Below are 11,790 nucleotides of genomic sequence, written 5' to 3'. Positions count from 1 at the left end.
CCCAAGACAGACAGCTCATAGTGGGTGTCCCGTGACCCCAGGGCTGTGTACAGGGTACTCCCCAGGGTACAGTAGGAGTTACACCCCTCCCTTGTAGCTTAGGGCAGTCAGGACAGAACTATTTTCACTTACTGTACTGTGGAGTGAGCTCCAGGGTAAGTTAACTTGAAAACTTCCTACAGCTTTGATAGGGGAGGTGGATGGCTGCAGGGCAACTGAGCTCAAAGTACTTACTAGAGCAGTCTCAGGATGGCGTGCTGGGAAATTGGGAAGCTATTTTCAGTGACATAACCTAAGTCATTATCTACACATCTGCTTTTATGCAAAAACTTTGCCAACAAAGGCTGTACACCTCCTTTCATTGGTTTTATTTCAGTGACAAAACAGGGCAGTTTTGTTAATGAAAGGGTCATTGCAGGATTGTTTTGTTGACCATGCCTTAGTGACCATGCCCTTCTCAGATGTGGAAATTATCTTTTAGCACTGTGGGGTGAAACCCTACTTTTGTACAAATGCATCAAGTAATCCGCCAACAATCATATATGAAGAAAGAACATTTAAGCTGTTAGTATCTGTAATGAAGGAAACTGCTGCTGAATCAGTGTTAACTCTGTGGTACCCTAGCTGGAGGCTCTAGAGCATTGTTAAAGGCATTGTGCAGGCAAATTGGATGATTAGCCTAAGGTGACAGTGCTAATGTTGAGGAAGAGAATGGTGCTGCTAATTAGTGGCCTTGAAATTTTACTAAGGAGCAGATAGTGTGAAGTGCTCAGTGCCTTTAATTCCTACTGAAGCTACTAGAAGCTGAAGATATTCAGCACCTTGTAGACTAAAACCTCTCTCTGATAAATGCAACCTTCATGAGCTGAGCCTGTAACGTATTGTGAACTGTGAGTTTATCTATGCACTTTTATGTTTTAAGCAAAAGGTTCTGGGTGAAGGTCCATCCCTATTTACTGGTGACAAAGGACTAGATTTCCTTGCTGTATTGATTAAAGACCACTGCTCTCAACTGATCCTTTTCTGTCCACCAAACAGCTCTACCTTCCCTCAACTCATTTACTTATGGAGTGGCCATGGGCTACATGATCAGTATCTGGAATCTGTAAATTAAGACAATCTGCAAATGCCCTTCTTATGTGATTAATAGTCTTTCAAATTGTCTTTGTCTGGAAGTTGGTGGTTTGTTTCTTTGTAGGAGTGGAAGCACTTTTAAAATGCAAATCAGCACTGAACATACCCACTTTTTGAAAGGATTTATGACAAAGCCAAAGGTTGATTAAATGTTGACTCTTGGATTATATTTAATTGGTAAATGTTGGATTAGGAATGGACAAACACTAGCATTCTTTCAAACATAATACAGGCTTTAGACCATGAGCATTGAGAAACTGCATACACAGGGCAACAAGACTAAGTCTGGTCAGGGAGAAAGGAAAAGAATCAAAATGTTCTGGTTGGTAGGACGCTGAAAGCAACAGATACATCTTTGTTTGTAAGAAATACGTTTCTCCATATAGTCCTATTTGCTCTGACTTACCTATTGGTATGTACATTTTTTGTTTCTAGAAAAAGCATAAAGGTGGCCATTTTGGGCTCTTTAAAGGCATGATCCAACTTGGAGGAGGTGCAGAAGGGCTGTGCAACAATGAAAGCACCTAGGAAGAACATTGCTGCCTCGATCAAATTCCTCCTGGAAGCTCCAAGGGAGTGTCCACTGCAGTGGAAGTTACACCACTTGATCTACGTATGCACTCCCCTTAGCTTTCAGCCTGCTCAGTTGGTTTGTACTGAGGGCTGGGGACAAGAAGGAGGCCAAACCCACAGCCAACCTCACCTTCTCCTATTCTTGTTGGTCAGCTGGGCCTTTTTCATATCACAGCTATACACCAACTCTTAGTTAATATCTCATCACTGAAACACATACAATATTTCAGTGCCAACTGGGTGAAATTCTGGCTTCACTGACTTCATTAGGAGTTTTGCTATTGACTTCATTGGAGCCAGGATTTCACCCATTATTTTAAACTAGTGAGGGGGAGGGCATATAAAGGGGGGTTGATAATATTAACACACCCGGTGAAGATGGGCCAATGGGAAGGTTGTATGAAAAGAGAAATCAGTGTAGGGAAGGTGGAAGATTGAATGGCTGATGGGTGGGGTGGGTGAAGGAGTCTGTTTTGAACTGTCCCTGTCTGCTAATTCAAGGTGGCACTCTGTGGCTGTTTCAGCCACTTCTCTCTCACTCTCGTAATGAAAAAGCTTAATTGGGAGCTATTCCAAAGTGAATTGAAATTTCCTGCTGAAAGGATAGCTGGGGTTGTGAGGGATTGAGGGGGTGACAGTAAGGAAACCAAGTAGCTCAAGGACTCTTGGGGAAAGATTAAGAAGCAATATTTATATACAAAACAGTAGGAGGGGAGGTATTTCCAACCTTTCCCCTTCTAATTCATTTTTTTTCTATTACTGGCAACTATTTGTCAGAGTGGAAGGATCTATCATTAGCCACAAAACTCCTTTATTTTAAAAAGAGCAAGCCTCATTTTAATAGCAACAAACCACTTCTGGCTGTGCATCAGTGGTCTACCGGTGAACTTTTCGGATGGCTGAAGACACAAAGTGAAAGGCACTTACAGATACCTTGTTCATTAGTAGACTAAAAGGGTGGCCTGCACCTTTAAGGGACAGGATGCCTGGGGCCAGCCAGTCCTGTTCAATTATCAGGCCCAACTGGGAAGGGCTCAGCTGATGCCTGTGAAGGACTGACACAGCTCTACTGGAAATGGGGTGGCTCCTGTGGCTGGACCTGGAGCATGGGAAGCGATACAAGGGGAGAGGTCCCTGCGGCCTTTGTTGGGCAGGGGAATGACTTTGTTGGTATTACTTTATAAGTTTTGTATTTGAAGAACGAAACACTGTGCCTGAAGGAGACTTGAACATGCCATTAGTCCTCCCTGAGCTGGGGAGACATGCTAGCAGCTTGCAAGGACCCTTCTTACTATAGTAGCTGTAGCATTAAAGGTGATTAATAGATGCATTATAAATGCTAAGTATTTAATTAAATCTTGGCTCCATTAAAATCTATAGAGCAAAAACCTCACCCATTTTCATTTTCCCCTCCTTTCATCTCTTTTGCACTTTGGCGTTTACATACCCAAATATAATTGTGGATCTGGACCAGACATAGGGGCCTGTGTTTTAGCTCCTCCAAAATCCACAGAATTTCTGCCAAGCTATAGGGCCCTAACCTGGCCTGAGTTTTTCAAAGTAAATGTTCCCTAGACACCTACACTTCTGTCTCTGGGCACATGCACTGGTGCCTCACTTGAGGAGTCAGGATCCCTATCTCCTGCCTGAGCCCCACTGAGATTCACGAACAAGGGGAAGATAGGTGTTGGGCCCTGCCCACAGCGGGTGGCTGGATCTGGTAGGTGTTCAAAGGCTGCTTACAGGATTGGGTCCCATTCAAAATCCCAATGTTGTTGGGCCCGAGAGAGGTAGCAAAAGTGCTTCTATAGTCCAGTGGTTAGAGCACCCACCTGGGAAATGGGTGACCCATGGTCCAGTGACACTTTCATTTACCTACACTGGAACAGCTTCAGCAGAAGAGATTGCAGGAGCCTCACATCAGAATCCCATAGCTCAATGGTTAGAGAGCCCTCCTGAGAAAGAGAGAGGATTGGAACTGGAGTATTGATTCCCACCTCTCTGGCAGAGAAGAGGGAATTGTGCATGGGTCCCCCACATCCAGGCAAGTGCTTTCACCACTGGGCTAAAGTCCCTCCTCAACCAGCTGTGTTGTGTTGACTGTGACAGGCATCAAGTAATTTCCCTCAAGAAGTGATTTAGGCACCTAAACCTCCTGATTCCACATGCTGGGTTCCTGTCTGTGAATTGCAAAGTAGAGATGGGTGTCTCCTTGCAGTCTGGATTTATGCACCTATCTCTGAGAGAGGGCAGGGATTGTTGTTGGCATCTCCCACTGTGTAGCTTAGATAACTCCCCATACTGGCTTTTCTGGATCACATTTTTAGGCACCTGTCTCTCCCCATTCATTTTATAGGAGCTTAGGTGCTTAACTCAGGCTTTGTGGATTGTAATGTTGTCCCTGTGATTTTTCTAGGTGCCTAAAAGTTAGGCACTGTGCTCAGTTTTGCAATATCTCAGTCTCTTTGTGCATCCCACCCTTTGACACCTTGTTATGCAGCTTTGAAACTTTTGTATGGCTCTCACATGTTTGGGAAAAAATGTCACCCATGAAGGCCTTGTTTTCAGTAGAGCCATTTTCTATTTACCATTTTACTATCATTAAAATTACATTTACCATGGTGATTTTACATTCATGTGAGATTAACTTTTGTCAGCATTAAGTATTTTTTCCCCTCAATGTGATAAATATTATGACATAAGACCAATGACTCTGTTAACAAGCTAATGTTGTTCTCCTTTTTTCCCATTTTTAATATTAAAAGATCATTTTAAAACATCTGCTTTAAAAAAAAAAGAATTGGTCATCTGAAAATCCGACACATGCAATGTGTTAACATCACAATAAGCGTTAAACTGTGGCACTGGAGCAACCAAATGAAAAAGGCAATATCACGCTGACTAAAAATGTGTCAATGCATTTCTGTGTAGCCGGCGTTATTGCACGGAAATACCTGTTCCCAGAGGATTGGCTATAGATGGACCCAGACCTCCAACCCACCGCCTCCAAATATTTTTTCTGTCAGTTCACATTTCTTTCAGCTTTTCTGAAATCAGACCTTCTTGCAGTTTCTCTAGTGGCAGAGAGGAAGACTATTATAACAGCACATTGGAATAGAAAGTGTCATGCTTTAGTTCTTTAATGGTAGAATGTTTTCATTACACTTCAGGAAATCCAGTCATTATGGGCAGTGATACAGGGGCAGGTTGTTATCAGAACTAGAGTAACACTAGAGTACTCTAATACTCTATCTTTATTAGTTAAGGCTAAGCAGGGATTTCAGTGGAAGCTGTGGTAGTTCAAAGTCTTTCCATATCAGCTCCTTAGTGAACCAAGGCAATTAAATGTGAAACTGAAATGAGAAAAGTAATTAATATTACCAATGACATTTGTTTAAATGTTACTTTTTTCAAAAGCACTTTAATTACAATATGCTTTTCATGTTGGTTGAGTTCATTTATATAGGGAATACAATCATTAATTATCATAATTAAGACACCTGAATTCAGCATGACAGGCATTTCTTCAACCCTGTGTTGTATCATTGTTTTATCTCTGACAGTTAGGTTTTCAATCAGATATTATCTACTTTTTTTCCTAATCATTAAGAAATGCTTTACTAATTAGCGCATGAAATTCATTCTACATCAGACTGAATTGAATCAAGGTCTATTATCTTGAACAGGAAGATACTTCAGAATTCACAGTAATAAGGCATGAATATGTGATACAGTTCATACACATTTCATGAACCTCTGCGTTACCGTTATTATTTTCCCAAGATTCTGCCATTAGTTATGCCATTTTCAGGTCACTTAATTCTCTCATACTGTTTAACAGTCTGTTAGATAAGAATGCTCTAAAATCATGAATTAACTCCTCCTGTGCTACATTTTGCAAAGATATTTCTAAATATAAAGATATTTCATTTACTCAGAAAGGTGACTGAAGTATTTTTTTTTAAAGCATCCCTTCTTAGAATTGTACAGTGGAATACAGTGTCCATGTAAAAGCTCTTTAACTATTTTTTTTAAAGTGGATGTTGCTGCTCAGGAAAGAAGGAAATATTTTCAGTTGACTATTGTTAATCCACCTTTCCTCACTTTAACTCCTTAATACAATTAAAAAAATAATGGTGGACAACATTGGAAAGTGACATCATCTCTTTATTTCCTGTGAATTCCACTGAAATTTTCTCTCATGTTCCCCAACTACAATACCTTGCCTTTCATCTGGAGGTACTACCTACAAATAGTGGAGGTTGATTGGATGGGTAGGTCAGCCTCCATGCCTGTAGCTCCAGTGATGGACTGCCTACTAAAACTGACAAGGGTGATAATTAGCACCAGTTTTAATGGTGGTTATTGTGAGATGGAGTACAATAAATGGACTGAGACCATCAGTTGAGAATCCCAGAGGCCATCTTGGAGTCATCACATAGTTTAGATTTTCATAATTAATACAATTGGTCAAAACTGAACACTTTCTTGAGGAATATAACACTACTATTTCACCCCTTCTCACTGAAAAAAGTTCAACAGAAACTTGCCAGCCAGCCATTGTTAGTCTGAGCCCGATTTAACCATTGAGAGGTTTGTATCCTATTGCCAGTCATTTGCCCCTATCTTGCAACAGTTCTGTGTGGGGACCTTAGCTTTCCTTGTATTACATAAAAGAAAAAGTGATGGCTTTTTATACAAAGTTACCACACAATTATAAGATTGTTCAGTAGATGGGGTTGTATATTATAAGAGACAGGATACATCAATTCACAAAAGAAATTGAAATTATACTGTACAGTGTGAAGACTTCTCAGATAATAAACCTTACAGAATTACACAGCCATTATGTTCATATGCTTGGCACAAATTTCAGACAGAAAATTTCTTATGTGAATATATTTCAAATATGTGAATTTGTGTCAACCTCAGACAAATCTCCTTTCTGTTGATGTAGTAGAGGTGGCTGTATGCCATTGGACCAAACACCTTCTCTTGTAGGCGCTTTACTCCTCTTTTTTCCACCATTCCATCTGATGGTGCTGATCTGATTCAGACAGCAGAGCATCAGCAATCTCCTTTTTTTTTTTCTGGGAGGGCATTAGGGAGGGATTGTGCATCTGGGAAAAAAAATCCTGCAAATTCCTTTAGTTCCTGCAGTTGCAACACAAGCCAGCCACAACCTGGTCCTATCTATATTATTTGGCCAGCTTCAATATTTATCTTTTTGACAACCATTCAATGCTTGCATGAAATGAGATAATCGCAATTCATTTTTAACAGCATAGGTTTTATCATAAATGTTTGGCAGCCTCAGAGGTGAAGCTGTGGACTAATAGACCACAGCGTCTCTCGCCATTGGAAGTGGTAGGTAAGGCACAATATTGCTGCTACCATTTTAAGAAATTATTACTTCAGTTTTCTGGGCTGCCTATCTGAATACCTTTCATGAACTCTTAATTTGCATTCAGGGAAGAAAAATGGAGAAAGAAGAGTGGAAGTGCTACACAGAATGGTATTATCAATGGCCACATCAATATTTGATGTCGAACAAGCACTTGGAGGATAGATGACCAAAATTTCAAATAGATAGACCTTAAATTAAGGTTTTTTGGTTCTACAAGTCAGAGGATTCTTAGCTGTAGTGATACCATCAAGACATACAAGATGTGAAAGACTGTAACAGTAAATTGCTGGGACAGGCATTTCAGTGGCCTCATCCTCACTCCATAACTTGAAGAGTTTTATTTTTTTTATTTTTGTAGTAAGGAGATAGTGTGTGGGGGGGAAAGGTAAATGTCACGTTTTTGTCATCCTTGCTGCTCTCCACCTTTTTCACACCTGTCCATCTCTCTCAAACAATCCTGGCTATGGCCTACTGTTTCTGTTACAAAACAAATCCACACACTATTCAAATGTGTATATGGTCTATGCTCTCCTCCATAATACCTTTATACTAGTATATTTAATATTAAGGAAAAACACTTATAATTTGAATTCACCATATTTCCACATATTGATGCTTTCAGCTGCCTTTTTTTCTGCAGTCTGAGGGGTTGAAAGACAAAAATTTAAGTATTTACAATCATCTCTAATAAAATGCTTCATGGATATTTATAAGGTGCTGTTTTAGCAGGCTGTATTATAATATTAATCAAAACCCAGACTGCTGCTTGGAAATACTCCAAGAGTTAGATCTTTAGTGAAAGCTTTTCAGGTATCTCTATTTATCCAAATGCTTTTTGTTGATGTTAATTTCCAGTTAAGTTATTTACTTCATGATATTTGCATGCATATGAATACAGAGTTTTGAAAAAAAAAAGTCAGACAACCCTAAAATTAATCATTGTTAGAATGTTCTTTCCCCTTTATTAATTTTAATTGTGTTAAGCGTCGGGTCACAATCAACCTTTTTAGGAAAGACTGAAGGGGGGAAAAAGGCATTAAACGCAGCTTTCTCTGTCATCTGTTTTCTTTCTTTTACTGTTAATGGACCTACACTTTCTTTTGTCTTTTTGTTATTTCTAATGTATTTATAGAACTTCTTATTTCTGTTTGTGACTTGCTAGTTGTAATTCATTTTGTGCCTCAGCCTTTCTGATTTTGTTCCTACATGCTCATGCTATTCTTTTTATACTCACCCTTAGCAACTTGTCCCTTGTTTTCACTTTTTGTAGGATTCCTTTGGGTTTTCAGGTCCTTACAGAGCTGTTAATGTAGCTATACTGGTCTCTTATTAGTCTTCCTATCTTTCCTCTGTATGGGATAGTTTGCTGTTGAGCCTTTAATATTTCTTTCAGAAACTGCCAGCTCTCCTAAACACCTTTTTCCCTTAGCATTTCTTCCCATAGGACCATATTTACCAATTCCTGGCGTTCGTTGAAGTCTGATCTTTTGAAGTCCATTGTCTTTATTCTCATGCTCTGCTCTGATTCCTTCCTTTCCTTATGTAAGACAAAATCAAAGCAAAACAAATGTAGAGAGTGAAAGAGCATAGTCTCAATACATTTCTTTTAAAAATATTTATTTAATTGGTAATAATCTGAGATGGTAGCAATAGATTAAGGTGTGGTGTTTTTAACACATAATTTTAAACACGACTGTAATTTTTTACAGTCCTTTTCAGTACTTCCCTTGCAAATATTCCAGTATATGACGCTAAAGATAGAAAGAGGTTATTGCTTGATCATTTCTCATTTAAAACACGGCCCTTGTATGCTTAAATGCTACAAAATACTATTAAGCAGTTTTGCCATAGCAAAGAGATTTTGCAACTCAAGTGTGAAAATTTACCAGACTTGCTGTGGACACCATCAATGTAGATTCACAGAAATGAATAGATTAAACCCATGTACATCATGTTAGAACCATCTGGTTGTTCCATCCAATAAATTGTAACAGATGATCTATCTGATCTCATGGAGACTTCCTCTCTCCTTACCACAATGTTTTTTCTTAGAATCTAATATTGTAACATTTGGTCAATAGCTTCAGGGAATATCATGGCAACTGTATCTGAGGGAAGATGACAAAGTCTGAGAAATAATAATGTTGATGTTCAAACAGTTTTACAAGAGTGTTAGGAGTTGTCATATCCACTCTCCATCTTCTACAAAACCTCACTTCTTTCAGTATTGAATTTCACTCGAAGGGCCCAATTCTCCTCTATGTTGCACTGGTCTGATGCTAGTGAAACTCCATTAACTTCAGTGGAGCTGCAGCACTGTAAGACTGATATATAATGGGGAGGAGAGGAGAATGAGGCCCAAGTTATTCAAGGGTTGTTCAGTCCACTTCCATATTGTTCGTTGACAATTTTGGGTAGCTTTATCCTTTTCAATAATGTGACTAGTCTTAGAAATCCCTGATGACATGTCATTGCTTATCTTCTGCAATGCTGATGCAGCGCACGCACATGCTGGGCTATTAGACATGGCTGTTAAAATGGGAAAATGTTGTTGGAAAAATTCCTCTTCTTTCTTCATCAAACACTTCAAGGGACTTTTATTTCTCGGTTGAAATTTGTGGCTAGCTCTGGTGACTACATTGTGAGACTGAGCCCCATTGGCAGGATGGGGGCAGAGGAAGGGCACTGTCTGTGAATTGCTGAGGCAGGCGGAATACGTGTGAGGATTCTGGGAGCAATGTGTTCAGGAACAGATCTTTTACCACAGTTCTGGAGGTGCTGCAAGTATTTCCATAGGGCTGAGCTCAGCATAAGTTACCCCTTACTGAACTCAAGGTACTGATCATATGGCCAGCAGAGCTCCCTTTGTGATGTGTACCCTCGCCGCTATATTAATATTTACTACGGTCTGTGCTCCAGAGATACAGTCAGAAGGATTCTGGCTAGACCTGTGGAGAAAGCTTCCGGGGATGGCAGCTTCCCTGCGCAGTTCCCGCCTCTCCTTCCAACGTGGTATTTAAATGGTGCAGAGATCCTTGTGCTCACCCTCCGCACCATCATGAACTTCTCCCTAATGGAGTAAATGAACAATTTCACTTGGAAATTCAGGTTTATTTTTGTAAGATCTTAAGATTTGCCTGCAGAGTTAACGCAAATACAATGTCACCATGAAGGCTGTATGTCGAAAACTGCTCTGAATGAGTGGAAATGCATTATGCTCAATGTATTTTTTTGCAGCCTTGGTCACTGTCCTAGTGACCTTAGTGCAGTTTTGCACGGAGAGAAAGAAAGTTCCATTACAGCAGCTCAATTAATGGGGCATTGGTGTGCTTTATGTTTTCAAAATATTGATTGATTCTGCAGATACTTTTGACCTGGTAAAATATTGTAAGGAATCCACTGGGTCATTAGATACATTATAAGGGTGCCATATAAAACATGCAGTTAATTATACCATTTTCATGTTGAGACAGTTCTGAATACACTCAAATTGTTGGGCTGTGAAAATCTATTATATTTCATAATGTTTCATTATGAAATTCATTAATTACTTAATTAATTAAGTAATGTATTTCATAATCTTTCAGTAATAATCATTTGTATTTAGAGGAGGTCTTTTATCCAATGCGTTAAAAGTGCTTTAGAAAAGTGTCAATATATATGGGCCTCCAGTCTGCAGGACATAGCCTGGGCATCTCAAGTTTAAACAGAGACCTTGTTAAGTCATCTTTGGCTGCCTCTCAGTGGTTATGATAAACCCAGAGAGCAGTATGTCAGTTAAATATGGTCTGGGCAACAAGGGGTGCTTCTTAATGGTCTGCTTGCTCTTTTGACCCAGGAGATTATTAAGGAGCATGGGTTTTGGAGTGGGCTTTCTCATGAAGGAGAGAGAATATGTCCTTGCACTCCTTGTGCTATTTTTTTCTCCTTTTGGGGCTGAGATATTGGTAGCTGAAAGGTTACACTATGTTCTTTTACTGTACAGAGCACATTCACCTTGCATTCAGAAATTAGCTGACACAGTCAATTGCCCTTAAAATGTATTTGAAAACATTTCCTTTTTATTTAAACACAGTGCATCAATATCAGCCACTCAGGCTGTCCTTATATTATATTATGTATCCCTTTATCAACAAAATTCTTCTTCTTTTTATACTTGATGAACCCTTGATGAATCTTGTGCATACAATAGGAGTGTTAGACTAAAGGTTTGACTGAAGGTTTGACTTAAAACCAACAAAATTAAGGCTAACTGAAGGAGAATCTCCATCTTTAAAGTATTCCCATTATGCTTTAGCATTGTAGATAAGCTTCAGTCATTGTAGGGACCGTGGAAGTCTCACTCCAGTAAGAGCAATACAATTTGAAATGTTGGCAGCTGATAAGTGCAGATGAGGATAAATGCATGTCTGTATCTATCACTTGAATAACATTTTGAATATATTTTTCTTTGTTGGAGAATCCTGCAGACTTATCCGCCCCTCTGTTTCTCCATCCACAATCTCTCATCCCTAGTGTGTTCAATGATATCCTGCTTGCAAAATCTTCAGCTTAAATATTCATTAAAAATGCTCTTCCTTCTCCTCCCTGCCACCCCCCAATCCTGGGTCTGTTCAGACAAATTCAGTCTCAGACATATATTTACATTTTAAAATATTTCCTTCTGGATGAAGGAA

At 39.4% G+C, this 11,790-nt stretch overlaps 1 long non-coding RNA gene across 1 annotated transcript in view; it reads left to right on the top strand.

The window, feature by feature from the left end:
* Positions 1-803: 803 nt before the first annotated feature.
* Positions 804-11,790, top strand: part of LOC137147641 (uncharacterized) — a 33,485-nt gene continuing 22,498 nt past the window's right edge. The window contains exon 1 of the long non-coding RNA XR_010918279.1: positions 804-890. This is a non-coding gene — a long non-coding RNA (uncharacterized lncRNA). The remainder of the gene's footprint in view (positions 891-11,790) is intronic.

The sequence above is a fragment of the Emydura macquarii genome, unplaced genomic scaffold (genome assembly GCF_026122565.2).
Source record: "Emydura macquarii macquarii isolate MOO-44397 ecotype Brisbane River unplaced genomic scaffold, CSIRO-AGI_Emac_v2 contig_561, whole genome shotgun sequence".
In the NCBI taxonomy this organism is placed as follows: Eukaryota; Metazoa; Chordata; order Testudines; family Chelidae; genus Emydura; species Emydura macquarii.
Note: the sequence above shows the minus strand (reverse complement) of the source record. Positions and strands in the feature narration are given on the sequence as shown.